The following is an 18,400-nucleotide window of genomic DNA, read 5'->3' as shown; positions in this document are numbered from 1 at the left end:
AGGTTCTCCAAATTTGGAGGCTTGAATGCCTCTGAATTATGAGCTATGAATTTAACATGTCCCCAGCCCCCAGTAGATTCTAGCTAGGGTTTTTTTTTTTTCTCCCACTCTTTGGAATCTGCAACCCTCCACAATGTGACATAATGGTCAGCCTAAATGACCGTGGTCACAATATGGAAGAAGAAGAACACATTAAAGTTCAAGATTACCCGAAGCCTTCCATGTCATTTACCCTCCTGGGTTAAAGGTTAAAAATTGATTCGAGAAAATAACATGACTGGTATGGACTGATCATTGTGTCTACCGTGGAGCCATCGGGGTTCTATGGGAAATGCTACACACAAAAACTTCCCTGTGAAAAGGGAAAGACGGTGACCAAAAATAAATGATGATAGCGATATTTCTAAAATTTTGTGGATCAGCAGAGTCGAGAAGCATACATGATGTTTACCAAAGTGTGTGTGCGTGTCTGTCTGTCCACGTGTGTGTTTGAGCTCTTTTCGGTACAGAATATGAGTTTGGGGATTGAGTGAAGAGGGAGACCTAAAAAACAAACTACTCGGTATTTTGGTTCTTTTTATCACAATTCAGTCTGTTTTAATTTTCAAGTTATATCAGAAATTTTCTATTTGCACTGATACACTGGAATCCCTTGTGGATGTATTGCTTTAAGGGTCTACAAATAGTACTACTGAACCAAAATCATCCTGTTTCTTTACGTTTTGAGCAATTCAATTGTCTTGTTTTTTTGTTTTTTAAAAATTTGATTCCTCTTCATTCTTCTCAAAAAAAAGCTTTCATTGCGATAAACAAAACATTACTGGATAGACATTTTCTTGGAGAACGTCTGTATTAGCAAGCATTTAAAGTAGGAGGACGATATGGAACGTACGATAAAAGGATGTGCTTTAGCTTTCTGTCTCATCATTTATAAATGTTGCCCTTCAATCACACACACACACACACACACACACACTTTTGATCCAGCTCCAACCATATTTCATAAGGCTTTATTCAGGGTTGTCTCTTGTTCTTAAACATCCGATTTCTAAGCACACGTCTGTGCTGAGAATATGAACATGAACCGATATGAACATCAATGTCAGCCGCCTTTTTATTATGAAATAATGTTCATTTGTGTTCCAAACACTTCCGAAGAATACTTGTTGGTGTGTCTTCAGTCGCCCTGACATCATCACAACTCGACCCTGTCCTGCAAAAATACAAATATATACAGGGTGACACCCAAACATTCAACCCAAACAAATGCTTATTTCTTTAACATCTGTTGACCGAATTAGTTATCTTTCTTTTTTTCTTTCTTTTTTTTTTGGTCCCTGTCCTGTCCTGTCTTGTCTTGTCATGCCTTGTCTTGTCATCCCTCTATTGGCCTACTGGCAACCTTTTCCTAACTTGTCTTGTCTTGCCATGTCTTGTCTTGTCTTGTATTGTATATACATTTAGCATACATTTGGGTAAAGGTTTGCGAACAGGTAAGGGGTGTAAGAGAGAGAGAGAGAGAGAGAGAGAGAGAGAGAGACAGAGACAGAGATGGTGGTGGTCTATGTTACATTACACAGGTCAACACAGTTGCAAGTTCATAGGTTAAAGGCTGCCCTTTTCGTAGCGTTCATTAATTAATTCCTATTGTTTACATGTGCCAATAATGTTATAAAACTGTACCTAAGGGGATATAATAACGATTGGCTGTAGATTTCAAAAACAGAAAAAATTATTTCAGTATTGCAAAGTGGTGTTGATAGTGTCGAATGTAAACAGAACAGTCTCAAAGTGAAAGTGGATGTTTTCCGGAAATTGCGAAGTTAACAAGAATACAGAAAAGCGCGCTTTCCTGCTTAGCACAATCCGCTACCGCGCTAATCTGGCGTGTCAATATCACTACGTTTTGCACGTGGAAGGTGAGCGATTTCCTTCACGCGGGGATTGACGAAGCTGTACTGTCTGTGTTGACGGTCTAAAAATAGCCCAAGCCCTGGAGAACTGTTTCTAAAGATAGCAATAAACTTTATTAAGAATTGATTATTTCTTGTAATTGGTAAGGACTTCAAACCTAAAACTTTGCAGGAAGCTTAATTTATACATCCCCGCAACGATGGGAAAAGCCCTGGAAGTAAGTAAACTAATTAAATAGGACTTTGTCAGCCTTTAAATGAGGGGTTATTGTGTATAGTGAGGAAATAATTTTCTGATGTTATGCAAAACGTACGGTCAATATTGAAAGTTTAAAAAAGGTACTGCCCTCACATTAATACGAAGGCGGGATCACAGCTGGATAAGACAAGGTACGGCAATTTCGACCCGGAGGTCTCTTTCAGGGCGCACAGAGGATGAGACAACACAGGAGAAAGAAAAAAAAACCACAGATAATAGCACACGGAAGGAACGATTACAGCAGTTATAATTAAATTACTTTGTGGGTCAGGGTTTTTTAGGAGTACAGGGGAAACCCCTTTTAAGACCTTAAAAAATGTGAGAAAATCAAGTCTTAAAATGGAAGGGGTCTAAAAATGGGGGTAATTTACAGGTTATGAACAGAACATCTTCTTCTTCTTCAGCGTTCCAGAAATTCTGGTGACGTGTGAGCTCGTTTGCCCATTTGGGTTCCCCACACTATACTCTGAGAGCATAGTCAGCTTCACTCCGCTTTCGTTGAGTAGGCATGCTGGGTATTTTCGTGTTTCCATAACCCACCGAACTCCGACATGGTTTACAGGATCTTTTCCGTGCACACTTGGTCTTGTGCTTGCGTGTACACATGAAGGGGATTAAGTCACTAAGCAGGTCTGCACATAAGTTGACCTGGGAGATCGGAAAAATCTCCACTCTTAACCCACCAGGCGGCAGCGACCGGGATTCGAACTCACGACCTCCCGATTAGGAGGCTGACGTCTTACGACTGCGCGCCACTTCACCCGTCACAGAACATCTAAAGAAGCAAGATCTTAAAAAGGAGGAAGTCTGAAATGAATCTGTCTGAAAGGGGGGTTCCACTGTGGAAAAGTACCTGTCAGTTTACCTGTATGTATTAGGACCGGGTGGCCGAGTGGTAACGCACTTGCGCTTGGAAGCGAGAGGTTGCGAGTTCGACCCTGGGTCAGGGCGTTAGCAATTTTCTCCCCCCTTTCCTAACCTAGGTGGTGGGTTCAAGTGCTAGTCTTTCGGATGAGACGAAAAACCGAGGTCCCTTCGTGTACACTACATTGGGGTGTACACGTTAAAGGGTCTTTCCTGGCAAACTTGTATAGGCATAGATAAAAATGTCCACCAAAATACCCGTGTGACTTGGAATAATAGGCCGTGAAAAGTAGGATATGCGCCGAAATGGCTGCGATCTGCTGGCCGATGTGAATGCGTGATGTATTGTGTAAAAAAATTCCATCTCACACGGCATAAATAAATCCCTGCGCCTTGAATATGTGCGCAATATAAATTGCATAAAAATAAAAAAAATAAAAAAAATAAAAATCCCTGCGCTTAGAACTGTACCCACGGAATACGCGCAATATAAGCCTCATATTGATTGATTGAATAAGACCACCCCTGACATGCGGCACATACCAACTATCTACAAGTGCTTTGTGTGAACAGTAAAAAAAATTGTTTTCCTTTTTGCGAATTCATTTCATTAAACACAACAACAACAAAATTCATCAAATTCCAGCTGAGCAGAACGGCTTTCACAATTATCACTGGGCCTTTAAAGGCATGTTCCTCACCATATTACCCAGCATATCAGACACCACATGTTTGACTAGGTTTTTACATGGGAACAACAAGACTATACAGGATGGTAAAAAAACCTCCCTATTTTCTTTTTAATCACATTTTTGACTGCGAAAAAAAAAGAGATCAAAAAGGAAATATGGCGCTTTTTTTTAGACACCCCTTTTTACGTCCAGCTTCTTTTGGTGGAGATTCAAGTTACAGACACATGTGAAATTCATTAAGCAAAAAGGTTCCCACTATGCACTGCCACAGAACACAACCAGGTTATTAATGTGCGGTACAGTGTATAATTATGTTTAAGTAAAAGGATGCCCTTCTTTTGTTTAATTGGAGCATCTATGATGTCTGACATTTTGGTTCTAACGGTAAGGAACGTATGTTTAGGCTCTAATAAGGACAGTTTGTCTTGTCAAAAGCCTCATGCATATTCCTTCCTCCCCATGCAAGACTTTCTTTTATTTGAATATATATCTGCCTTTATAGTACAAAAATCAAATAAAAAGGTCGCACTCTGCGCATAGCGACAAAAATCGCAATTTTACCAAGAAAACCTCACACTCTTTATGTGGAGAAAGACCCTGACTGTTGCAGTATGTTATTCATTTGAAAACATCTGAAATTGTGTACTTGAATTCTACAGTTTGATCAGTGCTGTGTGTTTAAAAAGTTACCTTGATCATTCTGACATGCTCTTGCTCAAATCACATCCCAGACAATATTGTAGACTCCATTGATAGACGCTGTGGTGCATGGGAGAACTGCATTCTGAGGAAACGAAAAAAATATACACTGAGGAAGAACAGTCATTTGCAGCAGCAACAGGCTATATAATTTTATTCAAAGAACACTTAAATAAGGTAAAATGAAAATCAGTGTTGTGTCAGTAAATTTGATTTGGGGGAGATGGAAGGATTGGGGTGGGGGTTTAGAGGCGGGGATAGAAGGATAGCTGGGAACCGGGGAAGGTGGGGTGGCTAACACAGTTTGATCATGTAATGACTGGTACAATGTTTAATATATCTAAAAAGGCAGCAACTCTGAACCAACTTCTCCATAAACTAAATAAAGATCAGTAAAAGTTACCTCTTTCATTCTGGAATCTTTTTGGTCCCATCACAGCTCAGACGCAGACTCAATGGACAGATACTGTAATGATGAAAATAACACCAGCAATTTAAGGGAGAACAAGAATTATGCAGAGAGGAAAAACAGTAATGAGTAAGAACAACAGCAGCAGCAGCAGCAGACTCAATACTCTTACTCTACATAACACTCTCACTGAATGACTGATTCAGTAACTAAATCCCAGTGAAGTGCAAGTGATCAAAATTACTTATGTAAAAACAGAGAGAGAGATAAGAGAGAGAGAGAGACAGAGAGAGACAGACAGACAGGCAGACAGGCAGAGACAATGCGAATGTGTGTGTGTGTGTGTGTGTGTGTGTGTGTGTGTGTGTACATGGGAAATGCAGTGCCATTGAAAACAAACACTTGCTTCATTTAAATATCAACAGTTATACAACATAAGAGGCACTAGAAAAGTTGTACATGAAAATAAATGTTGCTCTTGCTGATGGAAAAAGAGCAGGGGGAGAGGGTCGATGTTGCTTGCACTTGCAGATAATTATGCACTAACATCCAGCTGTTTTTCTGGGTGTACTGTAACCCTGTAATGTTTAAGCAGAAATGTTTGTGGATCACGTTATGCTTCTGCTTTTAGATCAGTTTGAGTATTTGCAATATTACCTGGATCATTGCGGCATCCTCTTGATCACATCACATTTGAGACTTTGACCTATATAGACTCCATGGGCAGACGCTGAAGTTATTACAAGGGCATTCTGAAAAATGACAATACAAATGCAGAGATGTAGAACTTTACATTACACTTACAGAAGCAACAACCAGAGAGCTGATTTATACAGGTAGAGAGAGAGAGAAAGAGAAGAAGAAGTAAAAGAAAAAAGAGAGCATAGAAAGAGAGAGGGGGTGGGGGATGGGGCAAAGGGAGTGTGTAATGTGACGTGAGGAAGGGGAAGAGCAATGGAAAATGAAACTCTCAGTACTTTTAATTCATATTAACAGTTATGGAACTATTTCAGCACTCCCCATAACCACAAACAAGGTACAGACGGCAACATATGTTGCACGGAAGGGTGGGGGTAGTTGGACTGGAGAGTGTTGTTATGGGTTTAGGGTGGAGCTGGGGCGGAGTGTGTATGTAACTTGATAATAATAAGCATGATCAGTTAGTGCTAACAACTATCTTGATCTTCACAGACATAAATTGCACAATGATTTCACCACCATGTACCTTTATTTTTGCCCTTGAGTTAGGTGGAAGACAATGTTGAGTGGTGAACGCAAGTTGTATTGATCACTGGGTCATCCTGCGGTCCGGGCCATTGATCTGCACATTGCACCAGCACAAACAAACACAATGTTATGATCTCAATCAGCCTGCATGGTCAATCATGAATCTAAGAACACAAACACTGTCCAGATCTAATTGAAAACGAGATCATCATTACTTGGGAAATTCAATGAAAATCTAGCAGTCAACGAAGCAGATAGATCTGTCCTTGCGATTGTTGTTGCAAGCAGATAAATGTGTGAACTTCCTTATCTCAACGTTATCATTCAACATATTGATATTTTGCCTGATGGATGTTGTGCCGATGAGATAAACAAACAATCAAAATCAAAGTCATAAACTTTTGAAGAAAAAAATTAAACAAATTGAGCAGAAAGAATCTAGCTTACTGCTGTGCTGATTTCGACAAAATCAATGCGTTTACATGCCGAAGTCATTCCTGCTTTTATTCATATCATACTAGATGATCCTAATGCACAACAATACGAAAACGAGCTCAGCGAAATGAGTAACACTGCCTCACCTGCACTAACACAATGCTGCAGAAGCGAAGGTCGTCTACAACTGGAAATTTCGAAGTCGAACAGCGGCGTTTTTTCACTCTCAGCGGTTGTCTTGCTCGGAAAAGTAAAAAGCTTAACTTGAAATCGAACGGAAGTCACCATTCTACCTTTTCGTTCAAGCGTTGTTTTTATAAAATCTCAGAAAATGTAATTTTGACTTGGGTGATTTCGTCCGCCATTGAGATTCAGTTTTTCAATAATTTGTCTTCCTCCTTGGCAGAAGAGTCAAAGGTTCGGCCCGATCTTCAAGGTTCCCAAGACATGACTTGCAAACCCCGAACCTAGTTCGCCGAACCTCCCAAACCTAGTTCGAAAACTCAGGTTCGTCTGGTTAAGAACCAAGACAAGTTCGCCGAACCAGTCTTGAGGTTCGCCGAACCCCACGAACCTAGTTCGCGAACCAAAGGTTCGTCTGGTTAAGAACAGCCTTATGCAATCAAACACATAAGCTTCATATTTGGGCGTTTCAGGTTGACCGAAACTTCAAAGGAACTACAAAACACACGTCATGTACTCACTTTGTTGTTGTTTTGACATTGAACAGCACACACACATGCAATCAAACACATGACTGTTTTTTTTTTGAGTTCCTTTGAAGTTTCGGTCAACCTGAAAAGCCAAATTATTATACGTTATTTGCGTGTTTGACCAAAATATGACATTTTACACAGATCGAGACAGTCATTGTTCTCCGAGACCGCGCTAGCGGTCGAGGTGAACAATGACTGTCGAGATCTGTGTAAAATGTCATATTTTGGTCAAACACGCAAATAACATTTATGTATCGATCGAATTCCTTTCAGGTACTTATGACTTTGTTGTTGTTTTGACGATTGAACGAGCACACACACACACATGCATGCAATCCACATGTATGCAATCAAACACATAAGCTTCATATTTGGGCGTTTCAGGTTGACCGAAACTTCAAAGGAACTACAAAACACACGTCATGTACTCACTTTGTTGTTGTTTTGACATTGAAAAGCACACACACATGCAATCAAACACATGACGTTTTTTTGTTTGAGTTCCTTTGAAGTTTCGGTCAACCTGAAAAGCCAAATTATAAAGTTTTGTCGGCCTCTGACGTCACATGACTCAAAGAAGGGAAATCCAATCTCCAATCGATACATAAAGTTTTGTCGGCCTCTGACGTCACATGACTCAAAGAAGGGAAATCCAATCTCCAATCGATACTTTATGTTATGAAATGTGCATGTGAATATTACTGCATGCATTTTAGAATTAATTCATTATTGATAAGATAATGATTGAGTGAAAGGAAACAGAGATTTAGTTTAGTTAGATAAATTGTTTGTATGTTGTTAGAGGTTACCTAGAGAAACGTAAACAAACACTTTTTGGTCGCTTTGACTTGAGAAGGTGTTATACGAGATCTCATTGAAGCAGAACGATGAGAGAATATTATGTTATGAAATGTGCATGTAAATATGGTTATGCATTTTAGAATTGATTCATTATTGATAGGATAATGATTGAGTGAAAGTAAAATGGAGATTTAGTTCGGTAGGATAGGTTGTTTGAGCGTTGTTAGAAGTTACCTAGAGAAACGTAAACAAACATCCTCGATCGCCTTGACTCTAAGACGATCGAGAGTGTCGGTTCGTTGCTAAAGGTACGAGACAACTGAAGAAGAGAAGAAGAAGCAAGGTGTGTTGTTTATGTTGTTAGGACATGTATTGGGGTAACGTAGACAGACAGGGGAGATCGTTACGGACGATCGAAACGTTAGTGGTAGCTAGAGGTAACAAGTAAACAAACAAGGAAGGGGATAAATAGAGAAGGGAAAGGAGAAATCGGGGTTCTAGTGTTCTTTTGGCTTAGCGATTTGGTTGTCTTTTGGGTTTATGTTGGAGTTGTTCCTAGCGATTGTTCTAGCGATTTGGTTCTTTTGGGCTGAGCGATGTGGTTCGAGTATGCTTCTTCGAGACGGGGCTTTTGAGGTTATTCGACAGGAGAAAGTGGGGCTATCCGACAGGAGAAATCGGGGCGGCTTCTTCGAGACTGGACAAGGAGGGATATAATATTGAGTTAGAGAACACTAGGTTCTAAGCTACACGAAGGGATAGCAGTCTACAAGAAGAAATGGGGGAAAAGAGAAATCAGAACCAGTCTACGGAAGAAATCGAGGTCTACAGGAGGAAACCCGGAGAAGAGAAATCGGGGATAATCTACAGGAGAGATCAGTCTACGAAAGAAATCAGAGTCATTTCACTCTATGTCTTCTGGGCTCGAGGTCATGCAACAGAAAGAAGATAGATCAGAACAGAGTTATTGTATGTCATTCCTATTTTACATGTGAAAGAATGATACACTGAGAATGAGATACGATACGAATTTATTAACATATTAAATCTGAATCTTGAAACCCGGAACAATTTGTGTTTGTTTTATTCTTCGTCTTCATTATCATTCACACACACAACAATCAACAACGAGAGCAAACAGCGGAATCGTTACAATATGAACCAGGGAAAGCACGTCAAAAACAAAAGCAGATTTGTGTAGAACACTTCATGGCTGTTCGATTAGTGAATAGTGTGTTATAGTTGCTGTCTTATCTTCACTTCCTCATAAAGTGTGTAATACGGGGTATGGATGAAGTGACTCTTGATCGCAGACAAACAAGATACAAAAATCGTACAAATGCATTTTTGTCATTGAGATTGACGAATTTCATTCTTCTTTATGATCTACCAACGTGTTAAACAATCACATAAGTGAACAAAGTGTTGTTAACTGCAACGTGTGTGTGCTACATGTACATACATGAACTACACTACTCGTCATAAAAAAAAAACCTTGACACATGCGTTTGAGGGCAGATCTTTCTGATGAGGCCGTTGATCGTAAAGTGAAAATTTGTAAAATTGCAGTTTAGCTGTAAGAGTTCTCACGGTCAGAGGAGGGGGGGGGGGGGGGGGGTAAGATCTAGGGCAGAGGGATGGGAACGGAAGAATTAGGAAATCTGACAGTTGACGGCTAGCAGGGGTTGCGGCTGGGAGGGGAGGGCAGGTAGAGTGCGGATGGTGGGTATGCGTGGGCGTGAGAAAGTAGTCACTGAGGAAGGGAGGGTGAAACTCTGGAACTGGAGGGAACTGAGGGTTAGTTGTAGGTCACTCAGTCGCTGCAGCAGATTGACCTCAGGCTTTAAAGGCGATCTCTCGTGGTGGCTTACTTACCTACGAGTTTTCAACGGAACTGTGTTTTTCAACGAGCAAACAAATGTGCGCGTACACGTGGACGCTTGTAATCAAGAAGCGGGTGCATTCTGCCAAGGGGATTGGCTCTATACTGTGTTTCACTGTGATCTGCCAGCAGCGGAAAAGCTGCATATAAATTATAAAGAGGTGTGTGCAGTTTTTCAGGCAGTGAAGCAGTGGGCCCCCTTGTGGAGAGGCAGAACGGTAATAGTGCAAACTGATAGTACCGTCACAAAAGGCATTATCAACAAGGGACGTTCGCGAAATGCGTTTGTGAACAGGCTTCTCAGGCAAATGTTTTGGATATGTGCGAAACATGACTGTGTTGTGTGGGCTATTTCTGTGTCAGGAAGCATCAATATTGTGGCTGATACTGTGTCTCGGTTGCATGAACGAGACAACATAGCTAAGTTGTTTGTGTTGTTGTCTAATTGGTGGCATGGTAAAGGTGGAGAAATATTTGATTTAACCGAACATATGTCTACTAAGGCTTTGTTATGTCTGTCCAATAGGCGAGTCAAGTGGTCTCAAGGTTGAGCTCAGACGGGAAGTGGCGTTTTTTCGAGGACAGACATTTGCGACAAACACTAAAAGAACATATTCGACGCATCTGAGGATTTACCTTGACTTTTGTGAAAAACTGTGTATTGCGCCGGTGCCTGCTGATGAAGAGACTGCGCGCACTCGAAAGCCTTCAACTGTGAGACAATACCTTAACATTGTGAGGCTGTTGCACATAGAGTGTGGATTGGTCAACCCAATGCAAGACTCGTGGCTTGTGAAAAGTCCACTAAAAGGCATTGAACGGATTAAAGGATGTGCTGTGCAGCGGAAGACACCCATAACACCAGAGGTGTTAATGAAAATAAAAGGAAAGTTGCGTTTGCATGTAACACAGGACTGCATATTTTGGGCAGCATGTCTTGTCCTCTTTTTCGGGTTGTTACGCAAGACCAATGTGTTCGGCCAGGTGTTTGACACTGAGAAGCAATTGACAAGGGACAGTTTTATTGCTGACGAGAATGGGTCTTTAACTGTGGTGGTCCGTTGGAGCAAAACAATTCAGCGGCGAGAACGGACTCACACTATCGTGTTACCAAGCATAGCACCACACCCGCTCTGTCCAGTGACAGCTGTTGTGAAATCGTTCCAGTGCACTACGCCCGCTGCTCCAAACTCTCAGGCCTTTCCTATGGCCAGCTCGAAATTCGATGCCAAATTAAAAACACTGGCAGGCAAAGATTACTCTAGCCATAGCTTCCGGAGAGGTGGTGCCACCCACGCTCTCAGTTGTGGGATTCCCGGTGAGGTTATTAAGGTGCTTGGGGACTGGCAGTCGAACTGTTACCTTTCCTATTTGGATCAGCTGCCATGCAAAATGCTGGACTTCTACCGACATATGTTTGCAAAGAAACTCTAACAAAAATGGTTCCCCTTGGTTCGAATTTTGGGTGGAGGAATGGGTGCCTCCCCTTCCTATTTGGGTGAACATTGACCTGAAGGTCATGTGTCAGTGTTTATTCAATGTGGAATATAAATGAATAAAGAGGCCCCCATGCTTTGTATCCCAAAATTCGTACTTCACGTGTTGTAACTGTGAGTGTGTGTGTGTGTGTCTGTGTGTGGGTCTGTGTGAGTGATTGTGTGTGTGTGTGTGTGTGTGAGCGTGCATGCTTGCGTGCATGTGTGGATGGGTGTGCGTCTGTGTGTGTGCGTGTGGGTGTGGGAGCTGAGGCGAGGGGGAGGGGTTATTGAGTATCGTAGCAGCTAAGTGAAAATTTGTTAAAATTGCAGTTTAGCTGTAAGAGTTCTCACGGTCAGAGGAGGGGGGGGGGGGGGGGGGGTAAGATCTAGGGCAGAGGGATGGGAACGGAAGAATTAGGAAATCTGACAGTTGACGGCTAGCAGGGGTAGCGGCGAGGAGGGGAGGGCAGGTAGAGTGCGGATGGTGGGTATGCGTGGGCGTGAGAAAGTAGTCACTGAGGAAGGGAGGGTGAAACTCTGGAACTGGAGGGAACTGAGGGTTAGTTGTAGGTCACTCAGTCGTCAGCCGCGCTACAGCCAAGCAGCAATTTCAACCCACCACTTTCCCCATCACCTCCTTTGTACAGGTGTCGCAATATCTGCCGCGAAGGCTGCTGCATTATGGTTAGCTTTTTATTGCATGTCTTAAATACTCTAAACAGGAGACTTTAAGCGGGGCTCACACACAGGTGGAGCAAGCGGAGCAAGGGTGGAGTAGGCTGCACCAGGCGGAGAGATGACGCTACTTCCGTTGCAGGAGTGGAGAAAGTTGTGTGTGCGGTGCGGAGCAAGGAATAGGACACGTTTCTATTTTTTGGCTCCGGTGCAGCGGTGCAGCCAATCAGCGCACTCATCACTTTCTCCGGAAATAGTAGTGTGACACTAGGTGGCATCCCAAATAACGACGGCCGCCTTTTTCGAAAGAACTTTTTCATGGATTTTACACAAGAATACCGAAACGGAAAGATAGAATGTGGTTTCCGCTAGATTTCAAGTCACGCTTTTCACTTTTCCGAGGAAGCCAACAGCTGAGTGTGAAGAAACGCTGCTGTTCAACTTCGAAATCTCCAGTCGCAGACGACCTTCGCTTTTGCAGTACAGTCAATGCAGGTGCAATGTTACTCATTTCGATCAGCTCGTTTTCGTATATATTTTTGCATTAAGATCATGTACAATGATTGGAATCAAAGGAGGAATGACTTCGGTATGCAAATGCGTTGGTTTGGCCGAAATCAATACAGCAGTAATTAAGCTAGGTTCTTTCTCGTCAGTTTGTTTTTTGCGACTGAAGTTTGTCTTCTGAATGTACCACTTGCTTGATTTTGATTGTTTGTTCAGCTCCTCGGCACAAAATTCATCATGCAAGATATCAATTTGTTGAATGATAACGGGATAAGTGAAGTTCAAACATGTATCTGCTTGCAAAAACAATCGCAGGGACAGATCTATCTGCTTCATTGACTGACAGATTGTCATTGAATTTCCAACGTAAAATGACTCGTTTGCAGACTCTCTAATTAGATCCATCGAGTGTTTGTGTTCTTAGATCCATTGGCTATGCAGGCTTTTTGCGATCATAACATTGTTTGGGTTTGTGCAGGTGCAATCTGCAGATCAGAGGAGATTGACCGCAGGGTGACGCAGTGTCAGTGATCAATGCAACTTGTGTTCGACACTCAATATTGCCTTCTACCAAACTCAAGGGCAAAACAAAAGGTACATGCTTGTGAATTCATATTATGTAATGTCTGTGAAGATTAACACCGTTTTTAGCTCTAGTCTGAGTGATCATGCTTATTAATATCCAATTCAAGTTACATACGATACATACTCCGCCCCAACACCACCCTCACCCCATAGCACTGCATGCTATTCAGATACTACAGTCCAACAACTAACCCTCTAAAAGTCCCCCCCCCCCCCCCCCACTCTCGGTGTAACATCTGTTGCTATCTGCACCTTTGTGTGGTAATGGGAAACTCGTGCTCAAATAGTTTCAGAACTGTTGATATTATAAGAGTTTTATTTACCAATGGTTCTCCCCTCCCTCCTTCATATTACACCGACACTCTCTATGCCCACCCTCCACCCCCTTCCCCCATCCCTTCCCTCTACAGGCACGTCTACTAAAGTCTCAGACGTGATAGGATGCCACAATGATCCGGGTAACTTTGCAAATAATCATACTGATATAACAGAAGAAAGTTATTCCACAGTCATTTCTACAAGTTTATACATTACAGTGTTACAAAACAGGAATTTGTGCTAAGTTATAATCTACAAACAACAAAGACCCTCCAGCCCCCCCCCCCCCCCCCCCCCTCCTCACCTGCAACATATACATGTTCATGTCCAACTTTCCCAGTGGCTCTTAATCTTATGTCTATGACTTGATATTGAAGAGTAGAAAGTGTTTAGTTTTCAATGACTAAATTTCCCCTCACACACACACACACACACACACAAACACACACCCACATGCACATACACTAGTCACAAAAAGTCAAGGAACAAAAATTCAAAAAGTCATATCTCCGAAACGATTTCACCAATTTATTAATCGTTTACACCAAAGTACACCTTCTGGGCCACACATTGAATGTGGCAAATTTCATTGGTATCCAATAACGGAATGATGAGTTAAACTCAGTTCACTGCAAGCGTGTTGAATTTCAAAAGTCACAACTGTCTCATGTCAACAAAACAATGTCAGTAATGGGTATGGGCACCCCGCCGGGCCAAGCATTCGTTGCAGCGTCGACGCATGGACTGCACATGTCTTCTGAGGAGCTGCTGGTCCAGGTTTTGCCATTCATGTTGGAGGTATGCCAGCAGGTCCTGAAGGGTGTTTGGGGGAGGGTGATTGTCTCGCAGCTGCCTGTCAAGATGATCCCAGACATTTTCGATTAAGTTTAAGTCTGGGCTGCAGGCTGGCCATTCCATTCTGTGAACTCCCTGCTGCTGCAGGAAGGCCCCAACCACCCTGGCGCGATGCGGTGTGGCGTTGTCGTCCTGCAAAGTGGCCTGGGGTCCCAGCTGTTGCAGGAAAGGGATGACAATCGGACCCAGGATCTCGTCCCTGTAGCGTGCCCCGGTCAGATTCCCCTGGATGTGGTACAGGGGGGTCTTATGGTTGGCAGAGAAGCCTCCCCATACCATCACGGAGCCTCCACCATACGCGAGGACCTCCTGGACACAGTCCTGGTTAAACCGTTCGCCTTCTCGTCGCCATACGGACAGCCGCTTGTCCGGATGCATCAGATTAAACCTGCTTTCGTCGCTGAAGAGAACAGTGGCCCATTGATGACGTGTCCATCTCGAATGACGAGCAGACCAGTCTCGGCGGGCTCGTTTGTGGACTGGAGTCAGCTTGGGCTTCTTGGCTGGTACTCTGGAACGGAGCCGCACGTTGTGGAGACGGTTCCTGATGGTCTGCGTGCTGACTTGAATGTTGGTAGCCACCCTTAGCTGCCCCCTGATGCGCTCTGCAGTGATGGTGCGTGACGTCAGAGCCTGGCGGACGATGTAACGATCAGCCCTTGCATCAGTCTTTTTTGGTCTCCCAGATCTTGGCCTGTCCTGGACCCGTCCAGTCGCTCTCCAGCGTTCTTGTAGCCTCCAGACAACCGATGGAGACACCCCAAGTCGGTGGGCAACAGCTCGGTAGGTGGCGACGCGCTGAAGCCAGGCAAGGGCTCGTCCTTTGTCGACATCTGGCAGCGATCGTCTCTGGACCATGGTGTTGGAATGGACCATAGCTGTGAAACGCTGGCTTATAAAGGCTTTCAGTGCGGTGAGTTTCACAGCCCAGACGTCCGCCTAGCACGTGCCATGATCAGTTCCGATGTTCAGTACCAATGTTCATTCTGCTGAGCCAGTGAATTTAGGCGCATTTTTGACGTGGAGGGCCTGCACTTTCCGCCTGCCTAGCACCGCGTCCGTGCATCACATGCGGCCAATGATGCTGTCTAGACAATTTGCGAGTTGTTGTCAGTGCATTAGCCAAGTTTGTTTGATTTCGTTTTTCGGGTTATGAAGATATTGCTGTTTGCTTTTTCCATGTGAATATGTCAGTTGTTCCTTGACTTTTTGTGACAAGTGTAGCTGTTGTCTCCTTCTCAATCTCTCTGTGTCTCTCTGTTTAATTAAAATATTTGGATCACTAACTCTTCACTGAGATTCAGTGTTATGTGGTATGTGGAGTAAGATTAGTGAATGTTGCTGCTGATTCTGTTGTTCTTACTGTTCTTCCTCCCTGCATAATCTTTTTTCTCCTTAAACAGTTTTTTTTTTATTACTACAGTGCGTCTATGGAGTGTACATCAGAGATGTGATGGGACCAAAAACATTCCAAAATGAAACAGGTAACTTTTTAAACTGGTCTTCATTTTGTTTATTGAGAAGTTGGTTCACATGATACATTTCAGAGTCGTCCTTTTAAATTCGTTAAATATTGCACCAGTCACTACATCTATAGATTATCAGATTAAGTTGTCTTCTTCTGCATTATGCATATGCAATATTCATCTTTAGTGCGCGCGCGCGCGCGTGTGTGTGTGTGTGTGTGTGTGTGTGTGTGTGTGTGTGTGTGTGTGTGTGTGTGTGTGTGTGTGTGTGTGTGTGTGTGTTTATTGGTTGAAGACGACACAGGCCCCTTCCCTCATTTGTTTATCTGTGTGCTAGACTTCGTGAGTGAGTTGCATAGGCAGGATAGCTAACTGAGTTGCCTGCAAGACCGTTAACGGCATTTTGCACTGTATATTTGCTGTACATTAATTTCAGCTTAGGTATGACCAATACCAAAAGTTACAATGTTGTAGGTGAAATGGTCTGTCTTTTGGGCTCTTTCCAAAAAGGATCCGAATTCGGGGATAGACTCAACCGTTTCGGGTTTTATATGGAGCCGTACACTAATTAACCCGATTTAAGCATTAAAGAATTTAAGAGTGTTAGTTTTGGAGGGTATAAACTATGTAATTCAAATGAAAATTTCACTAATAAATTTTCGTATAATTAATATACTTACCCAATTCTCATAGTTTATACCCTCCCATCCTTCCACGCTACTTAATTTCCTATGGCGTCTTTTTTTTAGCTTGGTTACCACCCTTTCGAGGGCAGGTAATTTGAGTAGTTTTTCGACATCTAGCATATATGAGATCTTAGTCAATGCATCCCTCAGACAACCAGTTACACCGTTAATGACACATGAAGCAATAAGGTAACTATCAGATAACACTTGTATACACAAAATCCACTCGGACAAGATCAACAAAATCTTACGATCTTGTTAACTCATTGGAGACGTAATGTTTTAGTCCTTTTTTTTGGTTGAAAATGTGCTGAAAAAAGAAGATTACAGCTAGATCAAAACTCAAAAGTGTTCCAAATTACCCCTCCATTTGACCTGTGAACTCGCCACTGTGTTGACCTTTGTCATGCATAAGATATAGTTAATAATCGCCAAATATTAACTAACTAGGTCAACAGGTCAAGAAGTATTAAGCATTTTTATGGGCTGCATTTGTTTCATTTGTGTCACCCTTTATGTTTATACTTTTGCAGGCTGGTGTGGAGTTCTGATGTTGCCAGGGCGATGGAAGACACATACATAAGACATATAAACAAGCTTCCCTGTGAAGTGTTTTGATCACAAATCACCATTATTTTACACATTTATGCATATCTATTCTCAGCTCAGACTTGTGCTTTGAAATTGGATGTTTAAGTACTAGCTAAAACCCTGAATAAAGTCTTCGCAATACATGGAATGGGATCAAAAGTGTGTGTGTGTGTGTGTGTGTGTGTGTGTGTGTGTGTGTGTGTGTGTGTGTGTGTGTGTGTGTGTGTGTGTGTGTGTGAAAACAACATTCAAAAATGAGGGTGAGATAAAACATAAAAAAAGCTACAGCACAGATACTTTTTCGTCTAGCGTCAAGGACGGATCCAGGGGGGGTTCCTGTCCCCCCCCCCCCCCCCCCCCCCCCCCGGCCTGAACATGTATCTCCTCCAAGGGTGAAAATAAAATAAAAATCAATAAATCATACAAATATTCGGAGAACGCGCCAGCTAGATTCCACATATTCTCATCTACATTTTAAAACGTCCAGACCTCCCTAGCGCCCTCAACTAATGAACCCCTAACACAATTGGGGGGCCCCCCAACCTGATACGGTCCGGCCATGAGCGTTCTATATCGTCCTCTTTAGAAACTTGTTGCGCTGTTGACACACGTACGTTTCTATTTGCAAACATCCATAAAGTAATATTTTGTTAATCATGTTTAAAACATTTCTTCTGAGTAGAGTGAAGCTAAATCAAACCACACACAAAATGAAAAAAACTAAATCTAAATCAAAGCCATATTGCGCGTAACATAAAGCAACAGTCTAACCGTCTGCAAGAGAGATTGTTAGTAGTAGATCCAAAAAAAAAGAATGGATTCCATGTAAGCTAGTGTAACTATACACATTCAACATCTTTGAAGCTTCGGATATAACTCGATAAATCAAAAAAGAATCAAAACTTAAAACATGTCCCAACAGTTGTTAGTCCACCTCTCTCTTCACCCGACCCCCACACTCACATAGTTTGTGTCTGAAAAGCTCTAAAACGCACTGGCACACACGCACACACACTGACTTATACAGAGTCCATTTAGAAATATGTTCAGTAATTGCGATAAAAGACCAGACTTTTGTCTTCTTTGGTAAACATCACGGTGTTTTTTTCCCGCCACTTCTTATCCACGTGTAAAAATATTTCCCATCAGACTGCGCGAGTGGAGAAACTACGTCATATCATAGGGGAATCCCCTACCGGAGCAGGATCGGAGCAGCGTGCTCCGGAACCGGAGCTTGTGTGTGAGAGGGCAGGTGGAGAGCGGAGCAGGATCGGAGCAGCCTGCTCCGCTTGCTCCGCCTGTGTGTGAGCCCCGCTTTAGGTCTCGAATGTACTCATTATAT

The 18,400-nt window shown here is 42.6% G+C and overlaps 2 long non-coding RNA genes across 3 annotated transcripts; one reads left to right on the top strand and one right to left on the bottom strand.

Annotated features, from left to right (window-relative positions):
• Window positions 1-540: 540 nt before the first annotated feature.
• LOC138975902 (uncharacterized) lies at window positions 541-6,580 on the bottom strand. Of its 2 annotated transcripts, XR_011458802.1 has the most exons (5): window positions 6,062-6,579; window positions 5,494-5,588; window positions 4,831-4,893; window positions 4,419-4,512; window positions 541-1,213 (listed from the first exon to the last, which is right to left on the bottom strand). It is a non-coding gene; the product is annotated as an uncharacterized lncRNA (long non-coding RNA). The 2 variants fall into 2 exon arrangements; XR_011458801.1 differs by having other exon boundaries at window positions 5,494-6,580.
• A 5,528-nt stretch (window positions 6,581-12,108) lies between these two features.
• LOC138975903 (uncharacterized) lies at window positions 12,109-17,201 on the top strand. The gene is made up of 4 exons (XR_011458803.1): window positions 12,109-12,545; window positions 13,036-13,151; window positions 15,739-15,799; window positions 17,001-17,201. It is a non-coding gene; the product is annotated as an uncharacterized lncRNA (long non-coding RNA).
• The last annotated feature ends 1,199 nt before the right edge of the window (window positions 17,202-18,400 follow it).

This window comes from Littorina saxatilis, linkage group LG9, assembly GCF_037325665.1.
Source record: "Littorina saxatilis isolate snail1 linkage group LG9, US_GU_Lsax_2.0, whole genome shotgun sequence".
Lineage (NCBI taxonomy): Eukaryota > Metazoa > Mollusca > Gastropoda > Littorinimorpha > Littorinidae > Littorina > Littorina saxatilis.
This window is presented reverse-complemented; position numbering and strand designations above follow the sequence as displayed.